At 41.2% G+C, this 26,166-nt stretch overlaps 1 long non-coding RNA gene across 2 annotated transcripts in view; it reads left to right on the top strand.

Moving 5' to 3' along the window:
- LOC132357733 (uncharacterized) overlaps window positions 1–26,166 on the top strand; it is a 329,214-nt gene that overhangs the window by 48,232 nt on the left and 254,816 nt on the right. The gene's annotated exons all lie outside the window — the stretch shown is intronic.

The following is a 26,166-nucleotide window of genomic DNA, read 5'->3' as shown; positions in this document are numbered from 1 at the left end:
CTAGGTGCCCTTAATTTCTGAGGCTGGGCATAGACAATCTAAGGATTTCATGAGGATTCTCTCAAACTGCCTCCCAAGGAGAAAGCCAGAAGTAGAGTGAAGATGTGGTCAGTTAATTACTTCATAATTTATTCTCATGCTTTAAAAAAGGATCTGAAGCATCTGTAACTCTGTAGTGTGGAGTGAGCTTATTTTTTCTGAGTAGCCTGGGGTCTTTGGTTTGCACCAGTAACCCTGGAAGAGTTTTAATATCTGCTAAGATCTCCTAGGGACCACTTTGGACTCCTGTTCCTATGGCTGAAGATCCAGCCACCTTCTAAAGATTCAGCCCTACCCTAGAATTTGGGACCAACATTTTTTTTAATGCATTTGAGGAGACTTAGATCAGCAGCTTGGAGACTTGGCATCACCAACCTGGTTGCTAACCATTGTCTGACTTTGTGCCAGAGACGCCGCTTGTGACTAGACGCCTTCCTCACACTCCAGTCTCTGTGGGCTCCTGTCATGTTTCCCCAGTTTTTCTAGGATTGCGATTCCTTGCCTTCCCTCCCAACTCCCCATTCCAACCTTTTAAAGGATTCATTCATTCATTCATTCAAAAAGGTTTATTATTATTTTTCTAATTATTGTATTTCCCATGGGTCAGATACTGTGCCAGATGCTGCCTGCTCCTGATGGGAGCTTCTCTCTCTAACAAGGGCAACAGAAAAAGTAAACATGTAATTGTAATACTATAATATTATAATCCCGTGTTATACGAGGGAGGGAGCAGAGGATGTTATGTATTGGAGCACATAGTAGGGTCAGCTAGTCCGGAGGGGCAGGGACTTTATAGGGGCAGATGATGGTTAATCGGAGGTTTGAAGGATGAGGATAGAAGTTAACCAGGCAGAACAAGTCAGAAGAGAGTGGAAGAGGTGTCTTGAACTTCTTAGGTGCTCTGCTTCCCAAGTTGAACCTGCCCAGTCCTGATATCTTGGCTGCTACTTGCCATAATGTTGTGTTGTGTCCCCTGCCGCCAAGGCATCCACTTGGCCCACAGCTTGATACCCTGATGACAAGGTCCACTCATGAGGACTTTTCCGAAGTATGTGCCCTGTGGGTCTCTCTGGTCTCTCGGCCTTAGCCAACCCCACTTCGACTCTACAGCGCTGGTCGGGACAGCATGGCGTAGATATATCTTGTGCTCCTGGACAAAGGGGCATTTTGAACTCCTGAGAAATCGGACTCATAAAGGTCAGTTAAAGGTGTGGTAAGCAAGGCAGTCTTCAGAGTTGTCAAATTGGTGGTGGTGCGGGGAGTTCTTATAGTTGCTGCCTACACCAGCGCCAGGGAGAAAGGGATACTTCCAGCTGAAGATGGATATGAGATGGATGCAATGGCAGAAGTCATGGACTTGGGCCTAGGGAATTGGGTTGGCAAGATTCTGGAAAGAAGCGCGGCAAATGCCAGCAGATGCTAGCAGGTATGGATCAAAACGGTCAAGACAGTGAAATCAAGGAGCTGGATTAGTGGCCAAGGCAGGAACATGGGCAGAAATTAAGTCCAAATTCCTTTCTGGAAATAGCAGCCCACCTGGAAATGTTGAACAACAGGCAACAGGTGATGAACAACAGGCAACCAAGTAGTCGGGAAGTCAAGGTAGGTTGTTACCAGGGAAACACAAGAAGTGAGGAGAAGTGAAGTAAAGGGCTCAGCTAGGGAGTTGGGCTGGCAGTGCTTTTGGAGTTTCTTTTTACAGAGATAACTCAGGGTTTCCCAGATAAGGTTAGGGGCTTGGGAGAAGATAGTGCCACTGTCAGGCATTAATGTCGCCCTTGTTCCTTCTCGTTCAGCCTCCAAATGAAGGTGGACTTGCTCATAAAGAAGTTGTCTGAGTCCCTCCCTGGAAGAGTCAGTTTGTGAAACATTCAGCCTAATCCTTTTCCTGTGCGCAGGCTGACATTAGGATGTCTAAGGACAGGAATTACAAAACAGTAATTCCCAAAAGGCTGATTGATGCTATCTGTGATCACATCTTCACCAATCTCTACAAATATTGAAAAATGAAACCAACACCTAGTGAGTTCTTTTTCTTTTTGAGTGGGGAGAGTGAGATTCAGCCACCTAGATATAATATAGTCCAAGTATAATCATTATGTTTTGACTTTGAAATATTACATGTGTATTTAATAAAACATAAGTATAGTTTAATATAAAAATATTTGGACTTCCCTGGTGGTCCAGTGGCTGGCACTCCACGCTTTCACTGCCACGGCCTGGGTTCGATCCCTGGTTGGGGAATTAGGATCCCGCAAGCCACACGGCACAGCCAAAAAAATAATAATAATAATAAATAAAATAAAAATATTACCCTAGATAAAGAAGTAGAATGTTGCCGGGCCTTAAGACTCCATAACAGTACCTTCATATCTGCCCTCTGTTCCAGAGGAAACCACTATACTGACTTGTGATAAACATTCCTTGCTTTCCTTTATCGTTATAGCAATGGGGTATGTTTTCCTAAATAAGTACGTTGTTTAGTTTGGCTGTTTTTTTAAGCTTTGTATGAATGGAATCATACTCCATATATTCTTCTTTGACTTGTGTCTTTTTTATTGAACTATAGGTGGTTTACAGTATTGTGTTAGTTTCAGGTGTACAGCAAAGTGATTCAGTTATACATACATACTTTTTAGATTCTTTTCCGTTATAGGTTATTACAAAGATATTGAATACAGTTCACTGTGGTATACAGTAAATCCTTGTTGTTTACTTTACATATAGTAGTGTGTATCCGTTAATCCCAACCTCCTAATTTATCCCTCCCTCCCCTCCTCTTTTCCCTTTGATGACCATAAGCTTTCTATGTCAGTGATTCTGTTTCTGTTTTGTAAATAAGTTCATTTGTACTATTTTTTATTTTTTTTATTTATTTATTTTTAAAAATTATTTGCTTTATTTATTCATTTTTTAAAAAATTTTAATTATTTATTTATTTATGCCTGTGTTGGGTCTTCGTTTCTGTGCGAGGGCTTTCCGTAGTTGCGGCAAGTGGGGGCCACTCCTCATTGCGGTGCGTGGGCCTCTCACTGTCGCGGCCTCTCCCGTTGCGGAGCACAGGCTCCAGATGCGCAGGCTCAGCAATTGTGGCTCACGGGCCTAGTTGCTCCGCGGCATGTGGGATCTTCCCAGACCAGGGCTCGAACCCGTGTCCCCTGCATTGGCAGGCAGATTCTCAACCACTGCGTCACCAGGGAAGCCCTGTACTATTTTTTAGATTCCACATTTAAGTGATATCATATAATATTTGTCTTTGTCTGTCTGAATTACTTCCCTTAGTATAATATCTAGGTCCATCCATGTTGCTGCAAATGGCATTATTTCATTTTTTATGGCTGAGTAATGTTCCATTGTACATATATACCACATCTTTAACCATTCATCTGTCAGTGGATACTTAAGTTGCTTCCACGTCTTGGTTATTGTAAATAGTGCTGCTATGAACATTGGGTGCATGTATCTTTTTGAATTAGAGTTTTCATCTTTTCCAGATATATGCCCAGGAGTGGGATTGCTGGATCATATGGTAGCTCTAGTTTTTTAGGGAACCTCGATACTGTTTTCCATAGTGGCTGCACCAACTTACAGTCCCACCAACAGTGTAGGATGGTTCCCTTTTTTCCACACCCTCTCCAGCATTTGTTATTTGTAGACTTTTTGATGATGCCCATTCTGACAGGTGTGAGGTGATACCTCATTGTAGTTTTGATTTGAATTTCTGTAGCAATGTTGAGCGTCTTTTCATGTGCCTGTTGGCCATCTGTATGTCTTCTTTGTGACTTGTATCACAAAGTCTTTGACTCAACGCTACATTGGTTTTATCCTTGCTAATGCATGTTGTTGTTTTTCTATTGCTGTATAGGAATACACCAATCTATTATTTATAGATACTGGATTTTTTTTCCAGCCGTTTCTACATTACAAGCAAATACCATTGTAAATGTGGCTTTTCTTGTCTCTTACTACATATGTGTGAGGGTATTTACCTAGGAGCAGAATTGCCACGTTAAAGAATAGGTGCATGTCAACTTAGTAATGCCAATCTGTTTTTTTAACATATCTAGTTTCCTAAGGTATCTAAGAAACTCCAAAGCATCACATACTCAATAGTAGTTGGTATTTTTGTCAGACTTGAATTTTTTTGCCAATTTGGTGACTATTTGTGAGTATATGATTAGGGTTTTATTTCACATTATACTGATTACTAATGAGGTTTTCATTAAGTTTTCCCCTTTTTTTCTAGAAGTCTATTCAAGCCTTTTGCTCATTTTTTTTTTTTCTGTAGGGTGGGTGGTTTGTTTCATACTTATTTTTAAGAATATGTATAAACTTATATACATGCATATATACACACATACTGTTATATGTGTCGTAAGTATCCTCTTTCACATTGTGGCTTCTTTTTACTTTTGCTTTATGGTCTTTTGATGAATGGAAATTCTTAATTTTAATGTTGTCAAATTTATCAGTCTTTTCCTGTGTGACTTGTACTTGACAGTTTAAGAAGCCCTTCCTTATTCGAATGTCATAAAAATCGTCTCTTTTGTTGTGTCATAATTATTTGATGATTTTTGCCTTTTTTTAAAAATTAATTTTTATTGGAGTATAGCTGCTTTACAATGTTGTGTTAGTTTCTACTGTACGGCAACGTGAATCAGCTATACATATACATATGTCCCCTCTTTTTTGGATTTCCTTCCCATTTAGGTCACCACAGTGCATTGAGTAGAGTTCTCTGTGCTATACAGTTAGGTTCTTACTAGTTATCTATTTTATACATAGTATCAATAGTGTATATATGTCAATCCCAATCTCCCAACTCATCCCACCCTCCCCTTTCCCCCCTTGGTGTCCATACGTTTGTCCTCTACCCCTGTGTCTCTATTTCTGCTTTGCACATAAGATCATCTATACCATTTTCCTAGATTCCACATATATGCATTAATACACGATATTTGTTTTTCTCTTTCTGACTTACTTCACTCTGTTTGACGGTGTCTAGGTCCATCCACGTCTCTAGAAATAACCCAGTTTCGCTTCTTTTTATGGCTGAGTAATATTCCATTGTATATATGTACCACATCTTCTTTATCCATTCGTCTGTTGATGGACACTTAGGTTGCTTCCATGTCCTGGCTATTGTAAATAGTGCTGCAATGAACATTGTGGTACATGACTCTTTTTGAATTATGGTTTTCTCAGGGTATATGCCCAGTAGTGGGACTGCTGGGTCATATGGTAGTTCTATTTGTAGTTTTTTAAGGAACCTCCACACTGTTTTCTATAATGGCTGTATCAATTTACATTCCCACCAACAGTGCAGGAGGGTTCCCTTTGCTCCACACCTTCTCCAGCATTTATTTTTTGTAGATTTTTTGATGATGGCCATTCTGACCAGTGTGAGATGATACCTCATTGTAGTTTTGATTTGCATTTCTCTAATGATTAGTGATGTTGAGCATCTTTTCATGTGCTTTTTGGCCATTGATTTTTGCCTTTACACTTAAGTATTTAATCCACAGGGAGCTTATTTCATTGTGTGTGGTTTGAGTAAAGATTCAGGTTATTTTTCTCCAAATGGATAATAACCCTTTGTTCTAGCACCAGTTTTAAAAGGCCCACCCACTCCCTCACTGATCTGCAATAAACAGCACTGTCATATGTCATGGGCCCATGTATGCGCAGGTCTGTTTCTGGGCTTGTAATTGTGCTCTGTTGATCTATCTGCCTACCACTGCACCCTATTTACCCAGATCCTAATTACTATAGCTTTATGAGAGGTCTTGATATGTGGAAGGGAAATTTCCTCAGCTTGTTCTTTTTCATCGAGTGTGTCTTGGCTATTTTTTGCTCTTTTCCACTTCCTTATACATTTTAGAATCAGTTTGTCAAGTTTCACAAAGAGCAAAATGTTGATTTTTGATTTGGATGTCACTAAAGCCACTACTAGCTTGAGAAAAAAATTAATCAAGCTGTCAGCCATAGCTGGCATAAAGGTTTCCTTCTATGAAAGTTCATCCCTGGAATAATCCCTGCTTGACTTTCCCTTAGTGCTTTTTATTTATTTTTTTATTCTGGTGGCTAGAGTCTAGAGTCTAGCCCATTTTTTTAAGTTAAAAAGATTTTATCATTCTTCTTTGGACGATAACAGTTGAACAATATGAGATGTCATCAGATGGGCTGCTTGGTGACTCAAGAATCAGTAAAAGTCGAAGAAAGAAATTTTTTTTTTACCACCCTGGTAATAGTTCCAGTGGAAGAATTTTTTTAAAAGAGGAAAACATAAAATAAAGACAAGAAACACACAGAGAGAGAGAGAGAGAGAGAGAGAGAGAGAGAAACTCCAATTACTCTTTTTAGCTAAAAAATATTCAAATCAAAGTCAAAAAGCAATGTGTGCAGGTTATTTGCCAGACTACACCATCTGAACTAATTGCTGTAAGTATGCCGCAAATAAACATCTTCCTCTTAAATATTTGGTTCAAAGATTCCTTCCTGGAATTCATCCATAGTCGGTCCCCAGTAAATGCCTTGTTTTTAATTGTGCTACCATAAAAGTTATTTTGTTCCCTCAGATTTTGGACTCAAACCCATCAAGTTTTCATTAGTCTGTTTACTGTGGAAAATCCCATCACACTTGACATTAATTCAGACTCATCCATAATCATCTGTTATGTTCTCTTCTTTTTTGACTGAGCTAAAGAGTTCATCAACAGAAAAGTTTCTGGTAATACATCACTTGGGATCGGAAATGTATTTAGCATAACGGGGAAAAGCCCATTTTGGGTCATCTTGTTGTTTGTGTGTTTGCTTCATTTCATTAATAAAGAATAACACAGGCCTACAGAGAACATCAATAAATAAAATCTAATCTACTTGCCTTCAAATGAGAGAACTTGAGGTTTATCGCTTGCTTAATATTTATAAAACCTGACTTCTCAGTTCAGGAAAGTACTCTAACTTTCATTTTCAAATAAACAAAAGATAGAATTTGCTTGGCTGTCCCACCTTTTGGCAGAGCCGGCTTGATGAGCAGTGAGTTAACATATCAGAAACATGTGTGTTTAATTATCCCATGCCGGCTTCAGGGTTGGGGGAAAAAAGTTTCCTCAATGCTCGTGGGAGATGGACTCAGCTGTCTGTAACAGCCGCACGTTGCTACTTTCCATTCCTACGTTCAAAAGTATCCTGCCACTCAAACCCAGTTCTCCAGAACTGGTCACCTTTTAAGGCAGTGGTTTGCAGACCTTTGGATTTATGAGACCTGTGAAATTTTATTTAAAAAATGAGGGTGGAGGGGAATCAGCGCGGATCGCCAGCTTTGAAAGGAACAACTCTTCCTTATACCTGTCCTTTCTTCACAGAAAAGATATTATAACATGAACTAAGAAAAAGCATTAAAGACATGACTTCAGACTAAACAGTCCTTCAAATTAAATAAATTTAACTGTATGAAAAACTTAATACACAGACTTCTGTTCAGAGTATTATGATAGGTTAGGCATTTAAATCAACTCTCCTGTTAAAAACAAGTAAATCCTGTACAAAATGTATTCTAAAAATCCCCTTAAATTCATCAGTGACTTAGCAAAAAATAAGTGTTTCTTAGGCCAAGAAAGTAAGAGTCTCAACCTAGAAAGGTAAGCAGAAAAAACTGCAAGTAGCATTTGCCCTAAGAGCATCTCTCCAACAAGGGAAACTGGAGGGATTTGTCATCTTTATCTCTTTTGCTTTATAGTCTGTTTTGCCTGATATTCATATAGCTATAACCTCTTAATTTTGTGGAGAATTTGCCTGCTATGTTTTTTCCATCTTTTTATTTCACCCTTTTTAGATTCCTCTGTTTTACATGTGTTTCTTGTGAACAGCATAGAGTTGAAATTTTTTTATTGTTTTCCCAGTGTGACAATTTTGCTTTTTAACTGGAACATTTCAATCATTTACATTTATTGAGATGACTGGTATGGTTGAATTTCTCTCATTCTGTGCCATCAGCCTGCTTGGAAAGATTACTATGGTAGCAAAAATAAAAATATGTATTTTACCTAAACTTTCTTGATTCTTGAGTCAACAAGTAGCCCTTTTCATGATATGGCATATTGTTTAACCATTATTGTCCAAAGAAGAATGATAAACACATTTTTAAGTGAAAAAGAAAAAAAAAAAAGTCTGGGGTAGATTCGAGGCTCCAGAGTAAGAAAAGCAGATGCTATGGGAAAAGGAAAAGTCAAGCATTATTGCAGGATGAGCTTTCTTAGAAGGAAACCTTTGTATCAGCTATGGCTCATAGCAGAATGTGTTGTACACTACTGCTTTCTGTATGAGTGGCCTTTCGTGCCTTTTCTTCCTCTGTTATTATGTTTCTGGACATGAATAATTGTTTTTTTTTTTTTTAAAAGGTGACAGATCGAACTTAAATTCTGGTTTCTAAATAGAGGTAAAGAGGGTTTTTGTGTTTTTGTTTTTTTAAATTTGTTTATTTATTTATTTTTGGCTGTGTTGGGTCTTCGTTTCTGTGCGAGGGCCCTCTCTAGTTGTGGCAAGCAGAGACCACTCTTCATCGCGGTGCGCGGGCCTCTCACTATCGCGGCCTCTCTTGTTGTGGAGCACGGGCTCCAGACGCGCAGGCTCAGTAGTTGTGGCTCACGGGCCCAATTGCTCCGTGGCATATGGGATCTTCCCAGACCAGGGCTCGAACCCGTGTCCCCTGCGTTGGCAGGCAGACTCTCAACCACTGTGCCACCAGGGAAGCCCATGAATAATTGTTGATAGTAAAGGCACCTATGTTTGTTCTCCAACGCTAGTAGTTTTTGTCAAAGAAAACAGATTTTTTTTTTTTCTGGTTTGGATTAATATTTCGTATTCTTTTCTGAATACAGTGTTTCTACTGTCATATATTAATGAACACACAATTATAACTTTGAGACAGTGGCTTCCATGAATGATTATGTGGGGCGCAAGAACTGATATTTAAAAACATTTTAGGGACTTCCCTGGTGGCGCAGTGGTTAAGAATCTGCCTGCCAATGCAGGGGACATGGGTTCGAGCCCTGGTCCGGGAGGATCCCACATGCCGTGGAGCAACTAAGCCCATGCACTGCAATTACTGAGCCTGCGCTCTAGAGCCCATGAGCCACAACTACTGAGCCCACGTGCCAAAACTATTGAAGCCCACGCACCTAGAGCCTGTGCTCTGCAACAAGAAAAGCCACTGCAATGAGAAGCCCGTGCACTGCAAGGAAGAGGAGCCCCCGCTCGCCGCAAGTAGAGAAAGCCCGCGCACAGCAACAAAGAGCCAACGCAGCCAAAAAGAAAGAAAAACTTTTTTAATGGGGAAAAAAAATCACTGTTCTATTTGTCTTTGAAATTAATTGAATTGAGAGGATATTCAGAAATGATTAGGTGAATCATCCTCTATGCCTCTCTTCTGTTCCTCTATGCTACTAAGACAGCCAGCTAATCAATACTCCAAGTGAGCTCCACCTACATGCTATGTGATTTCAAGAGTGCACCTTATAGTAAATATAGGCAACACTACTGTATTACAATCAAACTTAAGAGACTAGATCTTCATTATTCCAATCACTAAAAGGAAATGATTATGTGGCGTGATAGAGGTGCTAATCATTGCTACAATGGCAATCTTATTAAAGTATGTAAATGTATCAAATCAACATGTCGAACACCTGAAATTTACACTATATTATATGTCAAATATATTTCAGTAAAAAGAAGAACGCTTGTCATATAGATATTTCTAAGAACCCTACTTACATGCTGCATTGAGGGCAGTGTCACAGCAGTGAATGGGGGTTATACCCATCCTGCAGTGCATGTAGAGAAGCACTTAAGAACACTTGTGATAAAGATGTTTCTAAGAATGCTAAAAACCAGAACCAAAGCAACACTAGAAGGTCCTTTCTGCAGAAATATTGCTCTTGTAGATGCTTGAAATTCTACCATTCTCAGTTCTTTTAGTTAAATATGGCACTTTTCTTGCGGTCATTTTTTAAAATGAAATGATCCTCCTGGAAGATGACACTTGTGACCTCTGACACCTACTGGTTTATTGGGCCTCTTTTCCGTGTGAGCAATAGAGGATACCTAAGCATGCAAACACATTGGGTACTTTTGGGGCAGATGGAGGAGGGGTGACTGATGAGAAGTTTGGAGGCATTGAAGACAAGCTCCACGTCCTACATGATGTTTGTGCTGGACTCAAAGGGCCTGCCCACTAAAATTGTCTTTCAAATTTGTTGGAAGCCTAGTGAAGTAGGTTATATTCTGATATAATAAGAGAAATGGGCAAGGAGAAAGTTGGGGCAGGTAGAAGGGATTGAAAGGAAAGGGTGTAAGTTTAGGGCTTGCTTGGGAGTCAGATGAATGGAAGTGTCAGATAGGACTGCAAGACTTTCTCTTCTGTACTATGTCTTCTTAGGGAGAAAAGGCCGAAATACCAACTTTCATGTTCACGTTTCTGCTCTTTTTATAGCCTTAAGTGCAGGGACAACTAATTTGCAAAATGAAGGCCTGATTGAAATTTTTAGAGGTGAGAAAAGATTCTAAAATGTGCTGGGGAATCATGCAATTTCTTGGTTTGAATCATCCTGTTAAGAATGGTGGTTACCAACTCATATGCTGAAGTACTAATTCCCAATACCTCCGAAAACTGAGTATATTTGAGGAAGAATTTTTAAAAGAGGTAATTACGGGTTTTTTAAAAATTATATTGGAGTATAGTTGCTTTACAATATTGTGTTAGTTTCTGCTGTACGGCAAAGTGAATCAGCTATACCTATACGTATATCCCCTCTTTTTTGGATTTCCTTCCCATTTAGGTCACCACAGAGCACTGAGTAGAGTTCCCTGTGCTCTACAGTAGGTTCTCATTAGTTATCTATTTTATACACAGTAGTGTATATATGTCAATCCCAAAGAGGTAATTAAGTTTTAAATGAGGTCATTAGGTTGGGATCTAATGGTGGGTGACTTTATATAAGAAGAGGTGATTTGGACAGACATGCACAGAGGGAAGACCGGATGAGGACACAGAGAGAAGGCGGCCATCTGCAGACAAAGGAGGGAGCCCTCAGAAGGAACCAACCCTGCCGACATCTTGATCTCAAACTTCCAGCCTCCAGAACTGTGAGAAAATAAATGTCTGTTGTTTAAAAAAAAAAAAAAGAATGGTGGTTACTTATAACCTCCGTGGAAGGTTTTATAAACAAGCACAAGACAGGTGGAAATCTAAATTAACAGGACGTTATTATGCCTGGAGTAGCGTTGCTAAGGTACACTGATAATTTCACTCAGTAAATAGATTCCTAAAATCCAAGTTGCAAACTTGAGACCAAAATAGATACTGGAATGACAGGGGTTTGGGGATGGGTGGCACAAGAACCTAGTTTTTGTGCCTGAAGAAAGAGTGCATGCCAAATTCATACAAGGAATTATGCAAAGACAGCAGAAAAGTCCCTGCCTTAGCAATTGTGTAATTGTTCCCTAATAGCAGTGATTGGTTACAACTCAAGTGGGCATTTGGCTTTCTGAACAGCCATTTTCAGATTGAGGTGGGCTTTCATTCTGCAGAAACATTTAACCAGAGCCCTTTAAAAAGGACATTGTTTGGTCTTTAAGATGACAGGGAACCTACTACTTAAATGGCCTAACTGACCTGGCCTGCATTGCTCCACGCAAATTACAGGTTTCACCTGTGACAGCCAAGTTTGATGCAATTGCTGGAAAAAAGTTGTGAGAAATGTGTACAAAGCTCTTCCATCTCCCTTTACTGAGATCACTCTGACTTGACTGTTCTCGACCCACAGAAGGAAAAGGCCCTGCCAGGATCCTTCAGGATCCCAGCAGGAAGCAGGTGGGACATTCAAAAGGGAGGTGATTGAAGGGAATTGGATGAAAGGCCTTATTGCAGCTGTGTGGGCAGGGTTAATGGAAACAAATAAGGGATGGCGAAGAATCCCCAAGGAGCCGCTGCCACTTCTGGTCCTCAAGGGCCTTGGGGGAGGGAATCACTGCCGGATGTCAACAAGGGCTCTAACTGTAGGAGAGGGCCACCTGATGAGAGTTGTGGCCTGTGACAGAGGAACATAGCCACTGCTACCCCACTGCTGGGCGGGAAGAGAGCTAAATCTCCTGTCTCCTGTGGGGCTTCCCATTGGCCATACTCAACAGGAAGCCAGAGGGCCAGGGGGCTCATTGGATGTAATCCATGAAGGTCAGCCCGTTGGCAAAGATGAAGGTAGAGAAGGGTGGAGAGTACATATATCTGGATGGGTGTAGAGAAAATAATCCTGTGTTTCTTTCACAATTGTGAAAGAGTGAAGATTGTGTCCTTTCTTCTGCCACTTCCACCTGGGAGATATTTTCTCTTCATTTCCAGTAGTGGATGCCTGTCGGGAGCCCCCAAGAAAGCACCATGAGTAAATGATGCTTGTTCTCTGTCTTAAAGGAAGGGCTCAGTCGAGAAGGTAGTATAGATTATGGAGAGGTAGAGACCTGGAAGGTATGGTGTGATCACAGGTGAAAAGGAGAAGGATGCTATTTAAAAGCAGTGATTTTTGAAGCATGGTTTATCTTTCCGTCTTATATTTCATTTTGCGTAGAACATTAAGATAGCATTGTCTGTAGGGGAAAGGAAAGTATAATAATTCTCATACAATTGAGGAGGGGGCATATTTATCATGGAGAAATAACTCACTTTGAAAGGTAGTAAAAGGTAGAAGGAAGATAGACAATGACTTCAATCTCTTTCTTCTCCCTCAAATCTTTCTCTTACTGTCCATTCCTACTCTCATTGACTCTGTGTATTCAGTAATGGCATTAAGCCCCAAATACTATTGTCCTATCATAAAACATTTCTATGTGAGAAACTTGAGTTCCACTGAAGCAAATGTTTCTGACATGGAAAAAATGTGTGTGTGTGTATGCTTTATTGATATATATAATTCATATGTTATACAGTTTATCCATTTATTTTTTAAAAGGTTTTTTGGTGTGGACCATTTTTTAAAGTCTTTATTGAATTTGTTACAATATTGCTTCTGTTTTATTTGTTATTATTTTTTAAAATTTATTTTTGGTTGCGTTGGGTCTTCGTTGCTGCGTGCAGGCTTTCTCTAGTTGTGGTGAGCGGGGGCTACTCTTCATTGCGGTGCGCGGGCTACTCTTCATTGCGGTGCGCGGGCTTCTCATTGCAGTGGCTTCTCTTGTTGTGGAGCACGGGCTCTAGGCACGTGGGCTTCAGTAGTTGTGGCACGCAGGCTCAGTAGTTGTGGCTCACAGGCTCTAGAGCGCAGGCTCAGTAGTTGTGGCGCACAGGCCTAGCTGCTCCGCGGCATGTGGGATCTTCCTGGACCAAGGCTCAAACCCATGTCCCCTGCATTGGCAGGCAGATTCTTAACCACTGCACCACCAGGGAAGCCCCTGCTTCTGTTTTATGTTTTGGTTTTTTTGGCCCTGAGACATGTGGGATCTTAGCTCCCTGACCAGGGATCGAACCCTCACCCCCTACATTGGAAGGTGAAGTCTTAACCACTGAACTGCCAGGAGAGTCCCACCATTTAAAGTATATAATTAAATGGTTTTTAGTATATTCACATAGCTATGCAACCATCACTACCATATAATTCCAGAACACTTTCATCAGTATTCTAGTGTACATTTTGTTTATCCATTCATCAGGTAATGGACATTTGGGTTGCTTCTACTTTTTGGCTATTGTGAATAGTGCTGCTATGAATATTCCTGTACAAGTTTGTGTGTGGACATATTTCATTTCTCTTGGGTATATACCTAAGAGTGGAATTTCTCAGTCATGTGATAACTCTGTTTAATTTTTGGAGAGAGTGCCAAATTCTTTTCTACAGACACTGTACCATTTTACATTTCCATCAGCAATATATGCAGGTTCCAATTTCTCCAAATCCTCACCAACACTTACTATTGTCTGTACTTTAGAGTTTAGCCATTCTGGTGGGTGTCAATTGTTATCTCATAGTGGTTTTGATTTACATTTTCCTAATGACTAATGATGTTGAGCATCTTTTCATGTCCTTATTGGCCATTTTTATGTCTTCTTTGAAGAAATCTCTATTCAGATAGTTTACCCATTTTTTAGTTGTGACATTAATCTTTTTATTATTGAGCTGTAATGGTTCTTATATATTCTAATATAAGTCACTTATCAAGTATGTGATTTGCAAATATTTTCTCCTATTCTCTTGGCTGTCTTTTCATGATGGTGTCATGTGATGCATGTGAAAGAAATCAAATTTGTCTATTTTCTTTTTCAATGCTTGTGTTATTGGTGTCATATCTAAGGAAATGTTCTGAAATCCAAGGTCATGAATATTTATTTCTATGTTTTCTTCTAAGAATTTTATAGTTTTGGCTCTCGTATATAGATTTTTGATCCATTTTGAATTAAATTTTGTATGTGATATGAAGGGAGAGTCTAAATTAATTTTTTTTGCATGTAGATGTTTTTGTGCCCCCTCAACAGGTATGTCTGATTTTGTAGACTTCATTAAAGAAAAACACCTGTGTAGAAGAACATAGAGGCAGTTGAGGAGAGAGCTGTTTCTCACAAAAGAACTCATTTTAGGAGGAATAGTATACAGTACTCAAACAACCTGGAAGTAAAGGGTCCCGTTCAATGTCCAAGTTAATGTCTCTTGTTAGATAAAGCAGTCAGGGAGACCAACAAGACTGATTTAATTGTATGAAAGGGTTAATGTTACCTGGAATATACTTGTACCCAGGCAATAGTTATTCAGCCACAAATGCCCTGACTATAGAAATTTACCGGTGATGCAGCCAGGTACAGATCGCCTGTTTGGAAAGGTCTGCAAAAAACAAAGCAAACAAATCCCTATGAGGTTTGGTTTGGGGTAGGGTACACAAATCCCTGATGCTGTTTTTAAATCAAAATTTCTAACTCAAATGTTATAGGGAAGAAACAGTGAAGCAAAGAATAGGATTCTTCGTTTCTCTGTGTGATCTAGGCAGGATATAGGCTTTAAAAATTATATGCTGCACTGCTAACAAGGAGGCATCCGTTTTTTTCATCTTGTCATCCAAAGACAATAGCTATCTTGACAATGAAACGACATTTGCAATGATTAGGAGAGAGTAAAAACATAGAATGTTTACATATTTTTTCTCCTGAGAATTCTCCTAATTTTCCTCCCTTCTTTATTTCGTGGAAACTTTTTTTCTAATGAAGTGCAGAAAACCATTTTCCTTGAGGATGTGACAGAATCTCTGAATCCCACTCCTGGCCCTGCTCAGAGCTTCAGTGCGTTATCTCCTCAAGCAGGACAAGGTGTGTGCAACCCCTAGGCTAGGATGCAAACCACGTCCACTGGCTACCTTACAGGGTCAGAGGCTAATAGGATCATCAATGCTGGGGTAACTTCTCTTAAACCTGGAATGATTACACATTTCTCCTCTTTAAAATTTCATGGGTTTAGCACTGTTTGTCTGAAAAAAAAATGGAGCTAATTTAAATTGTGCATAAACCTTAAATCAGATGTTGTTCTTTATTGTGCTTGTTTCCGTTCTTCTTGCTTAATTGATGTAGCACATGATGATCCAAATTAACATTGTCTTCTACAGCGTAGTCTAATATTTGTCTAGGTGACATTTTCTTGATGATATTGCCGAAAACTCTACTGTGTATTTTTTTTTTTTAATTTGGTGAGTAATTCACATGCACACTAAAATACTCTCCTTCTCTGATTTACAACCAAAAGATGAAGGCCATCCTGGAGTGTGTTTTCAGGCAGTGACAGCTCTGATACCACAGCCTCAGTGCTACACACTTCGAAGTGCAGTTAGCTGTGCTTTTAGAATCAAAGTTGCTGGTGACTGACTTACGGTCTCCTGGATCTCTGCCTGTGTGGCTTGGGTGGGGATAGAAAACAAAATCAATCTCTTTCTCACTCTCATGAAAAAACTGCACAAGATGGCATTTTTCTACGTACACGTGAAAGTGGAATTGAGTCCTCTCTTCAGGCGTTCACTTCCATCAGCGTCGGCAATTTAATTCTCCATTCATACGTCTTTAATAGGAAAGATGATTAGAGATGATTTTCACCATGAGGAAATGCTGAAGAATTTATCATTAGCACTTGGTGAAAATGGGGTCTTACGTATTTAGTTTGATCCTCTCTTTTGGGGCCACATGTTCCGAGGACAGAGAAAAATCATCCATAAACAGTTACCAGCATTTTTAAAAAATCAAGATTTTGATATGTTTTTTATAGAGCCGGTTAAAACTGCTAAAGTAGACAAACTCTTTTTGATTTGGTGGACCTAGCGTTAGACACCAAGGAAATTTACACTCTTAGCCAAAAGCCTCCTTATTTTCCTCATAAAAAGAATTGTCAGTTGTCCCAGCAGTGCATCACTTGGGGGCTACCTCATGTGGTATTCTCTTCTTATTAGGGAGGATCCCTGGGACACTGGTAATGCAAACATTTCTTTCAAATATAACAGGATAACAGGTATTTAGTTTAGTTTCTCAGCATAGCATTTTGCCTGTGGTAATTTATCAGCTCATTTCCAACCCCTGCCAAGTACTGCATATGAAAATGATTAATGATTATACCTTCATTTTTATTTCTTTTGGAACTGCCAGCCTGACTATTTACAGAAGATCATTATATTTTTATAGATCTTAAGCACATCTGCTGAATCAGCAAAGCAAAGAGCTCCGGCAATTTCATTGATGATATAGCTGCATCTTTTGGATATTGCAAACAACTCTTATGAAATCACTTGGGAGACGGGGGAGGGGAAGATCCTATGTATTTTAAAGGAGAGTAAATACAGGGGAAGGTTTTTAAAATAGTGATGTCATAAGCTGCAGTAAAATAGAGCTCTAAGGCAGCCCTGATTCCCTAAAAGTCCCCCAAACGCAATACTTCCCCAAATGAGCTTTCACTGCTATTTTAACTCTAACTCCGGAAGCTAAGAGTTGGAAGGGGGTATAAGTAGGCTTCTCCAGGGATGCCATCTCATTTCTTAAATGCCGTTTCACTCAGGGGTCCCTCAGCCTTCTCTAGCGCATTCTCTCCTGGCATTATTTTCCCAGGTCCAGTTTGTCGGGCTGTTCCGGTTCCGCTATGATGATCACATCCCTTCACAATGAACCCTACTATGCACATTAAATGACCCATCTTGCCCTGAGAAGAAGCCTCAGCACCCTCTCCCTTTTTGCATCGAAATACCAAAGACTTCACATTTACTTTTTAAGCCTTTTTGCACATTTATTTTTCACCCCAATTTGAGGCGGGCCACTTCTTGGGATTATGGGTTCTTATAGGCTAATATTAAACTCTTACTAAATGGAGCTGTTTTTAGCAGACGGGATTTGCTTTGACTTATCATAGGCACAAATCCACAGCATGATTAGCTGGATAACTGTAGGATTCAACGCCTCGGGTTACCCCTCCTAATCTGGGCTGGGGAAAAAAGCAGGTGCTCTGGTGTAGCGCAGGAAAAACCCGCCTTGGTTCTCTTCTCATGGAATCTTGCTCTTGGACAGGATTTTTCTGTAGCCTTCTAATAGAGGGGCACTGGAGTTCTCACTGATGATCTCTCTGGTCTATCGTAAAGCCAACCTTGGATTTCAGGAAGATGGTTGGTAAGAAGGATAAGGCTGGACTAGCCCTGCAACCCAGACAAATAGGTGGGATGGGACATACGTCCCAAGTGTAGACAGTTGATGGGTGGAGAGGTACCGTAGCTCTACGTAGGCACAGCAGAGCAGTGGTGGGAGCAGGGCGAGTGAGCGCTCCTCAGAGATCAGAGGTGACCTGTCCTTGGCTGTGCCCTTCTGCCATCCCTGTCAGAGCCAGCCTGCCTCGGGACTACAGAGGTTTCTATAGCCTGAATGAGGTCAGAGACTTAGATCATCAGTTCTATCCCACAATGAAGCACTGACAAATGACAGATGCTAGAATCTTCTCTGGGCATGGTGTCTCAACATATGAACAGTGTGCCTGAATGTACGGACAGGCCGCTCCCCACCCCCTCCTCTCATTTGTACCATGAAATCTGACCTTCCTTAGACTTCAAACAACCTGCTGCTCCTGTCCTTGCCTAGGGAAACCACTGGGCTAATGGGCTATTGATCAAAACTGAGCTAGCATTTTCAGATTCACACGGAACCACGGACTGCTGGTAGCAACCAGCTTCTGTTGAATCTAAAATTAAGACCACGGAACAGTCCACATCTGTCTTGTGGGGTGGAGGGAGCTTGGGAATCATTTGGCAACTTCTCTGGTTTTGATTGCCCCTCCATACAAGTAAGTCCACTGTCAGAAAAGTGTTTTTTAGATAAGTGTCGCATCAAGGTAGAAAGTGTGTGAGAGAGATGGTCCTGCACCCGTCAGAAAACCTCGACCCGGTATGCTTACCTAGTGTTTTTTGTTTGTTTTTGATATTTATTTATTTGTTTGTTTGTTTGGCTACGCCGGGTCTTAGATGCTGCATGCGGCATCTTCGTCGCCAGTTGCGGATCTTTAGTTGCAGCACGTGGGATCTTTTTTTAGTTGTGGCATGCGGGATCTTTAGTTGCGGCATGCGAACTCTTAGTTGCGGCATGTGGGATCTAGTTCCCTGACCAGGGGTCGATCCCGGCCCCCCTGCATTGGGAGCATGGAGTCTTAGCCACTGGACCACCAGGGAAATCCCTTACCTAGTGTTTAAAGCCACCTGTAATCTGGTCCCACGTTCCCCATCCAAAGGTGCCTCTGTATCCTTGCACCTCTCCGATTCAGCTGGCTGGCCTTCTGCCTCCGGAATTCTTGCTGCTCCCTCTCCTCTGTACACCCTTCCTTCTCTTATTTTCCCAGTCTCCTCACACTCTACTTGTGGTTTATACGACACCTCTGCAGTGAACCTCACAGTGATCCCTCCAGCTCCACGAGGACCCTCCTCTCATTGACTTGACAATACTCCTATTCACCATAATACGATGACCCTTAGATTTAACCTCCTATCACTTTCTGGTTGCTTCATTTGAATACGTCTCAATTCCTTGGTGACACCGTAGATCCATTGAAACTGGGAGACTATAATAAACCTCTTTCCATGGCCTCCAAATACTCAAGCACATTGGGAGGACGAAGGGGTATTTGAGTGTGAAAGGGATGGAGACTTGTCAAAGAAAAGGGATCTGAGATAGGAAACATTTATTTTTTTTTTGGCAACTGATTAACAATTCACCACTTGTTAATCTAACCAAAAAAATAAAATCAAATTTTTTTTCCCACTTTCAGTATCTTCTTTCTGATGCCAAGATCATTTCCCAGTGAAGTCTAACTCTCCTGGCATGGTGTTTTAATTCCTGCTATCTTGAAACCACACGCAGTTAGGAGGACAAAGCAATCCAAACAACCACATGCTGCATCGTGAATTTCTTAGATCCATTTCAAACCATTCTCTTTTCAAGTCTCGGGGAATGCATGAATTCTGTTTATGCACGGAATCTGGATGTTTCTTCCCTAAAGAAATTTGGTATTCTTGAACGCTGCTTCATAAAGACTGTTTGCATTTAGAATTTCAATGGGATAGCTTTTCAAAATGAAGAACAGACTAGCTATTCCTGAATTCTGCTTAGAAATGATGATGTTTAACACTTCTTAAAGAACAATAGAAAAGTGACACTTATCAAGGGAAATGGTTTGCTTTTGATCTTTCTGGCAGCTCTGAGTTTCTGAGACTCTAACTGACATTATGAGTCTTGCTGATTTGAATTCCTAAATATTTATTCATTCCATCCATTCTTCTCCATGCCAGTGACCATTTCTGTAGTTTGGCCTGTGGTTGTTTATTTCCTGGATTAGTCAAACAGCTTCCTCACAGGTTTCCCCCAACCCCACCTGCAGTCTTGTTCCTTTACATTCCAGCCACTAGGCAGCTACCAGAATATTTGTCAAACACAGCTCTGTGTCACACCTGATTAAAACGCATCCATAGCTCTCCTCTGCCTACAAGATAAAGTAGAAAGCCTCCATGAGCTGTCCCCTTTTTCAGCTCCGAAGCCTGCCGCCCCCCAGCTTCCGCTTCTTACTCTAGTTACACCCAAGTGCTTATCGCATCAGGAGATCCCCCTCTCTCTGAAACACTCATGTGCTTAATTCCTATCACTCATTTATGATCCAACTCACATGCCAGCCCTTCCTGGCTACTTCCCTGATCTTGGCCCTTCCTTCGGTGCCTTCATGCCTTCACCATCAATTGACCGTGACATTCTTGAGGCCAGTGTCTGCATCTGAGGCCATGTGTCACAATTCTGAAAGGCACAGTCTCTGGAGCCGAACTGATGGGGTCTAAATCCTGGCTGTACCACTTACTAATCATGATATCTTGGGCAATTCCTTGGCCTCCCTGTGCCTCAGTTTCCTCATCTGTAAAATGGGAACAATAGTACCTTCCTCAGAGGATTGCTGTGATGAAGAAATTAGTTAACACATGTGCAGTGCTTAGAATGCTTCCTGGAATCTTGTAAGGAATTAACAAACGTTAACTGTGACGATCTGTACAGCAAGAATCGAACACCAACAGGGAGATCAGCTCGGTGCTTTGTGACCACCTAGAGGGGTGGGATAGGGAGGGTGGGAGGGAGACACAAGAGAGAGGGGATATGGGGATATATGTATACATATAGCTGATTCACTTTGTTATACAGTAGAAACTAACACACCATTGTAAAGCAATTATACTCCAATAAAGATGTTAAAAAAAAAAATGGTGAATCACTATACAAAAAAAAAAAAAAAAAAAAAAAAGAATCGAGCACCATACCTGTTACAAAGCAGGTATCAAGTAAGGGTTTATATGATGCGATATGCTTTTTAAAAAAAACTGAGGTAAAATTAACATAACCTTTTCGAAGTGTATACTTTGATGGTATTTAGTACATTTACAGTGTTACAGTGTCTGTTCAGTTCCAAACCATTTTCATCACCCCGAAAAGAAATCACATCCCCGTATTCCCATTAAACAGTCACCCACCCCCCATCCTCCCTCCCTCCAGTGTCATGTCAGTAAAGTTTCTAATGCATTTCCTACAGGAGATATTACAAAAATGTGATGTAGCAACACCACAATCCAGATAGAGTTGTCCTTCAAAAATGCAACGTTCACAACTGAGTGACTGTTGGGGTTTTAGCTCACTCCCACTGGGCTGGTCCAGTCTCCTGAAAGGATTGTCCAAGGCCACCAGTGTGGTGCCAACTTTTCTATGTCCATTCCTTTAAATAATACAAGATTTCTTTGAAGGGACACAAAAGTAACATTTTTCCTTCAATCGGGGGCTTTAGAAAGAAGGCATTCCACATTGTATAAGACGTGCTGAATGCAGTCTGGCCTTTTGAAGGCCACCATCTGAAGTATGTAGTGACAAGAGGGAAGAGTCTAGAGCAGGTGCTGTTGAAAGCAGCGTTCCCGTGTGCCATCTCTGGCTCAGGGACTCCAGAATGACATTGGGTCCCTGTTGAAAGCGCCATTCACGCCTACCAGCCCAGTCCATGCATATTCATAATTGAAAACAACACTGCCTTAATAAAGGACTTTTTGACATCGATCAGAACCCAGCTACAGCTATTGATTTCTTGCTTTTTCCACTGCCAGCGGCTGCAACTTTTCTGACCCTTTCAAGTCCAGTTCCACTCATCTATTGAGACCACTTCCTGGCCGGTCAGCATGTGTGTGTGTGTATGTGTATATGATTAAGTAAAAGACATCTGTGGCAATGAAACTGTATCCCAGTATCAGGCTCATGTCGACAGTCTGATTACTGGTATTTTCCCCCATCAGACCTCCTAAAATCCAAGCTATAGAGACCTAGTTGTTCCCTCCGTGTTGACCTTCTAGATCTCTGAATTTTGATTTGCTTTTGTTGACTTTGGCCTTTTCCTCATTGTCCTTAGAATCCTGACTTAGGCACGGCCTCTATCCTAATGTCAGAACATATTTTAGATTTACATCTGACAAGAGATATTGTAACATTCACATTAAGAAAGTATTTGCTTTAAAGTAGGTTATACAGATCTAAATGTATATGAGGGGGAAAAAATCAAAGAAATTTATTGTGTGTGAGGGGTAGTATCATTTAAAAATCTAAGATCAGATTCACTCTTATTTTCTAATTAGTTAGGGTGATAAATTCAATCAGCGCTTTTATTTAATGCCTCATTTTAGGAAGCTTTTTTCAACTAATAAAATGGATCTATTTCAGGCCAAAGGGATTTTTCAGACCCTGAAAACTCAACCCTTTTCTTAATTAGACGAGGAGCCCTGTAAAACTCCTGCTGCAGCTTCCAGGCAGTGGGGATTTGCCTGCCCCAGTGGCTCTCTGTTGTGCAAAATACATGAAAAGAGAAAAAGCCAGAGCTGCCTTTGTACAACTCAGGTCTGGCCAAGGTACTTACTGCTGCATGATTTATGTCTGGGAGAAAAATCACTCTCTTCTTCACACAGGCCAGAAGGACGAGGGTGGTGCTAGAGCAGCCGTGGGCGTGCAGGGGGCCCTGAGAGAGAACGCCAGGCACCCTCGGTGGCTGCTTTTACAGGGTTGGCTCTCGGGGGTCAGGCAGGTGCTGAATCTGCCCATGTGTTGAGGTTAAGACCAGAATGCTATAAAGGGAGGTGGCAGAGCTGAGTGACTGCCTGGATTTGATTCCGTCCTCTACTACTTTCTAGGGTGGTTGGTCACCCCTACACCCTGGGTAGGTTATCAAGCCTCTCTGTGTTTCCGTTTCCTCACCTATAAAATGATAGATGAATAATATCATGTACCTCATAGGTAGAACACCTGGTGTATAGCAGATGCTCAGTACATTTTAGCTGATACCGCTCCGATTATTCTTCCCACGGCTACTGGGAAGTAGTATACAGTGTAGTGGCTAAAAACACAGATCAGATATCAGAATAACCGGACTTCTTTCTGGACCCACCATTTACCAGTTTCCTGACGTGGGTAAGTCGTTCAGCCTCTCCGTGTCTCATTTTCCTCATCTGTCAAATGGGCTGGCTAGGAGTAGCTGTCTCACAGGGTAGTTGGGAAGAATAAATGAGGTAATATACATAAAGCGGTTGATGTAGTGCCTGGCACATAATGAGCGCTCAACTATTGGCTGCTGTTTTAGTTATTATCACCAGTGAGATCACCATCATCATTAATACTAGGAGTTGTGCCTTGTATGTTGAAGCTCTGCATTGCTTGCATTCTTGGGCCATTGAAAGAAGATTCTTTGTTAGGACCCTGAAGGAAAAGCGAAGCACAGAGAGGAAAAGAAATCATCAGGAGGAAGTTTGTGTGTGGCCTGGGTCCTACTAGCATTCATTGCTTTGGTTTAGGCAGTTCCGAGATTTTTGTGGATGTTGAATACGTTTATATATATACATATATAAGTTAGTATTATCTCCCCAAATGTAATAATTTTTTTTGGCTGCACCATGTGGCTTGCAGAATCTTAGTTCCCCAGCCAGGGATCGAACCCGGGCCCTCAGCAGTGAAAGCATGGAGTCCTAACCACGGGACCGCCAGGGAATTTGCCCACACGTGTAATTTTTATAACAACTCTATTGAGGTATAATTCACAAACCACAGAATTCACCTTTTTAAGTATAAAATTCAGTGGTTTTTAGTATATTCACAATGTTGTGCCACCATTACAACTAATTTCAGAATATTTCTATCATGCCCCTCCCACCCCTCAAGAAACTCAAACTCATTAGCAGTCACTCCCCATTCACCTCAACCGCCCCAGCCCTAGGCCACCACGAATCTTTCTGTCTCTATGACATTGCCTATTCTGGACAGTTCATTTAAGTGGGATCACGTAACCTGTGGCATTTTGTGTCTGACATTTCACTTAGCATGATGTTTTCAAGGTTCACTCATGCTGTAGCTGGTATTAGAAGTTCCTTTTTACGGTTGAATAATATTTCATTGTCGAGTGCTTTCCAATGTTTAAATAATAGCCATCTTAAACCTCCAGCTTATTCGACAGCCTCAGGGTAGCTGTTCCTTCTCTTCCCCTTCCCTAATAGAGAGGGTTTTCTGGAGTCCCAGGGCACGTGGGGAGGGGTGGATTCCAGAGGTTGTTCAGGGCACGTTACCATCGGATGCTGGCATCTTAGCATACGTGTACAGTTACAGAAATTTCAGACCAACCTGATAGTGTCTTTCCTATTCAGAGCTGAGACAGAAGAGTCATTGTCCCCCAGGCACAGACATACAAAAAAATCTTGCAGCTTCCCATCCTCGTACAGATGGGCAGCGTCCTCCGCCTGCAAAGAGCCAGAGGAGAGGGCTAGCTTACGTGTTACCTTGCCTTCTATTCCATCTCAATTCCGATTATAGTACATTTGTTGTGCCTTCCAGAGCACTTGCTGACTGTGCGTAAAGGAGCAGGATAGCGACACATTTCTAAAGTAAGGTAACATTTGAATTAAGATAATCCTAAGAACAAAAGAAGTGACATTAGGCATCGTGGGGAAGTACTATCGGTATGTGCTTTGGAGTGACGTGGATCTGGGTTTGAATTTGTCACCTCTTACCTCTTAGCCTGTCTCAGCCACAGTGGCCGCATCTGCAAAATGACATAACTATATCATAATAGCCATCTCACAGGGTAATAGTGAGGAAGAACTGGGTTCAGTTCCTGGCATATAGTGAGGTCTTCATAAATGGTAACTTACCTGGCTACTCCTACTTGGGTAGACTTTCAGTGAACAAAATACCTTATTTTGTATAGTGATTAATAGCTTTTGACTTTGGTGTCGGACACATGTACGTTTGACTCCTGGCTTCACCACTTATTAGCTTTGTGACCTTGGGTGAACTCAAAGTTTCTGTTGCCTCATCTGGGAACAGTTACACTTTACAGGTTTGTTGAGAGGTTTCTACTTGATGATGTGTTCTAAAGCATCTCAGCCCATGGTAGTATACACAGTAACTCTTGCTACCAGTAAGAAGGCAAATATTTCTTCAGGTATCATGTTTCCATCAGTCCACACAGGCTCCTTGCCTTCCTGTTGTACTTAGAATACACTCTAGAACTCTTCTCCACGCCTACAGAGTCCTACACAATATGGCTTTGCCTACTTGACTGACCTTATCTCCAGCCACTCTCTCCCCCACAGCCATATTGGCCTCCTTGTTATTCTTCAGCCAGACCCAGCTCTTTCCTGCTTCAGAGTCTTTGCATTTGCTGTTCCCTCTCTCTCTTGTGTCTCCAGATCTGCCCATTGGTGGCTCTTTCTTGTCACCCAGGTTTCAGTGAAAGTGTTACCTGCTCAGAGAGGCCTTTCTCAATGACCCAATATAGTTTTCCCATCTCCTAGTTGCTGTGTTTTATTTTCTTCGTAGCATTTATTGCTACATGAAATTATTTTCTTTGACTTTACTGTCAGTTTCTCCCACTAGAATACAAGCCCCAGGAGGGCAGCCACTTTAATCTGTTTGGCTCACTGCTGAATCACAGCAACTAGCAATGGACTTGGGGGATAGTAGAATAGTTATTTGTTGAATGGCTAGATGGATGAAGAGAGATGGCAAAGGTCTTGACTCTGGCTTTTGGGATTGTCGTGATGGCTGGGAGTGGTATTCCCCCCACGGTATGGAACTGCCTGCAGATTACATGGTAATAGCTCATAGAATGGATTACATCTCTAACTGGAAAGAATCCTAATGGGCTATCCTCCTGCGTAGCATTTCTCTCGAGAGGCTGCATCGGACACCAAAAAATATGCTTCGTATTAGGCAGCCACCCATGTGCCCCTGTGAAGTAGATCTATTTGCATCGCCCAGATAATTTCACATGTTGTCTGCCTCACTCTGCATGTAGATATAGATTTAGAGTGTTGAAGTTCCAGTAAACAGGCCCTGGGAGGCATTGGAAGTATTAGACACTTGGCTTGATAACTGATAATGAACCAGAGTTAGGGAGATAGTTTGCATGCAAACCTGTGGGTGCAGATGGTGAGTCTACTGGCATAAATTAGCAAAGCCCATAGAGGAGCCTGGGCTTGACTATTTTATTGTACATGGGAGGTTATTAAGAAAATAGTCGAGGGTCTCTGGAAAAA

Source organism: Balaenoptera ricei, chromosome X (assembly GCF_028023285.1).
Source record: "Balaenoptera ricei isolate mBalRic1 chromosome X, mBalRic1.hap2, whole genome shotgun sequence".
In the NCBI taxonomy this organism is placed as follows: Eukaryota; Metazoa; Chordata; class Mammalia; order Artiodactyla; family Balaenopteridae; genus Balaenoptera; species Balaenoptera ricei.
This window is presented reverse-complemented; position numbering and strand designations above follow the sequence as displayed.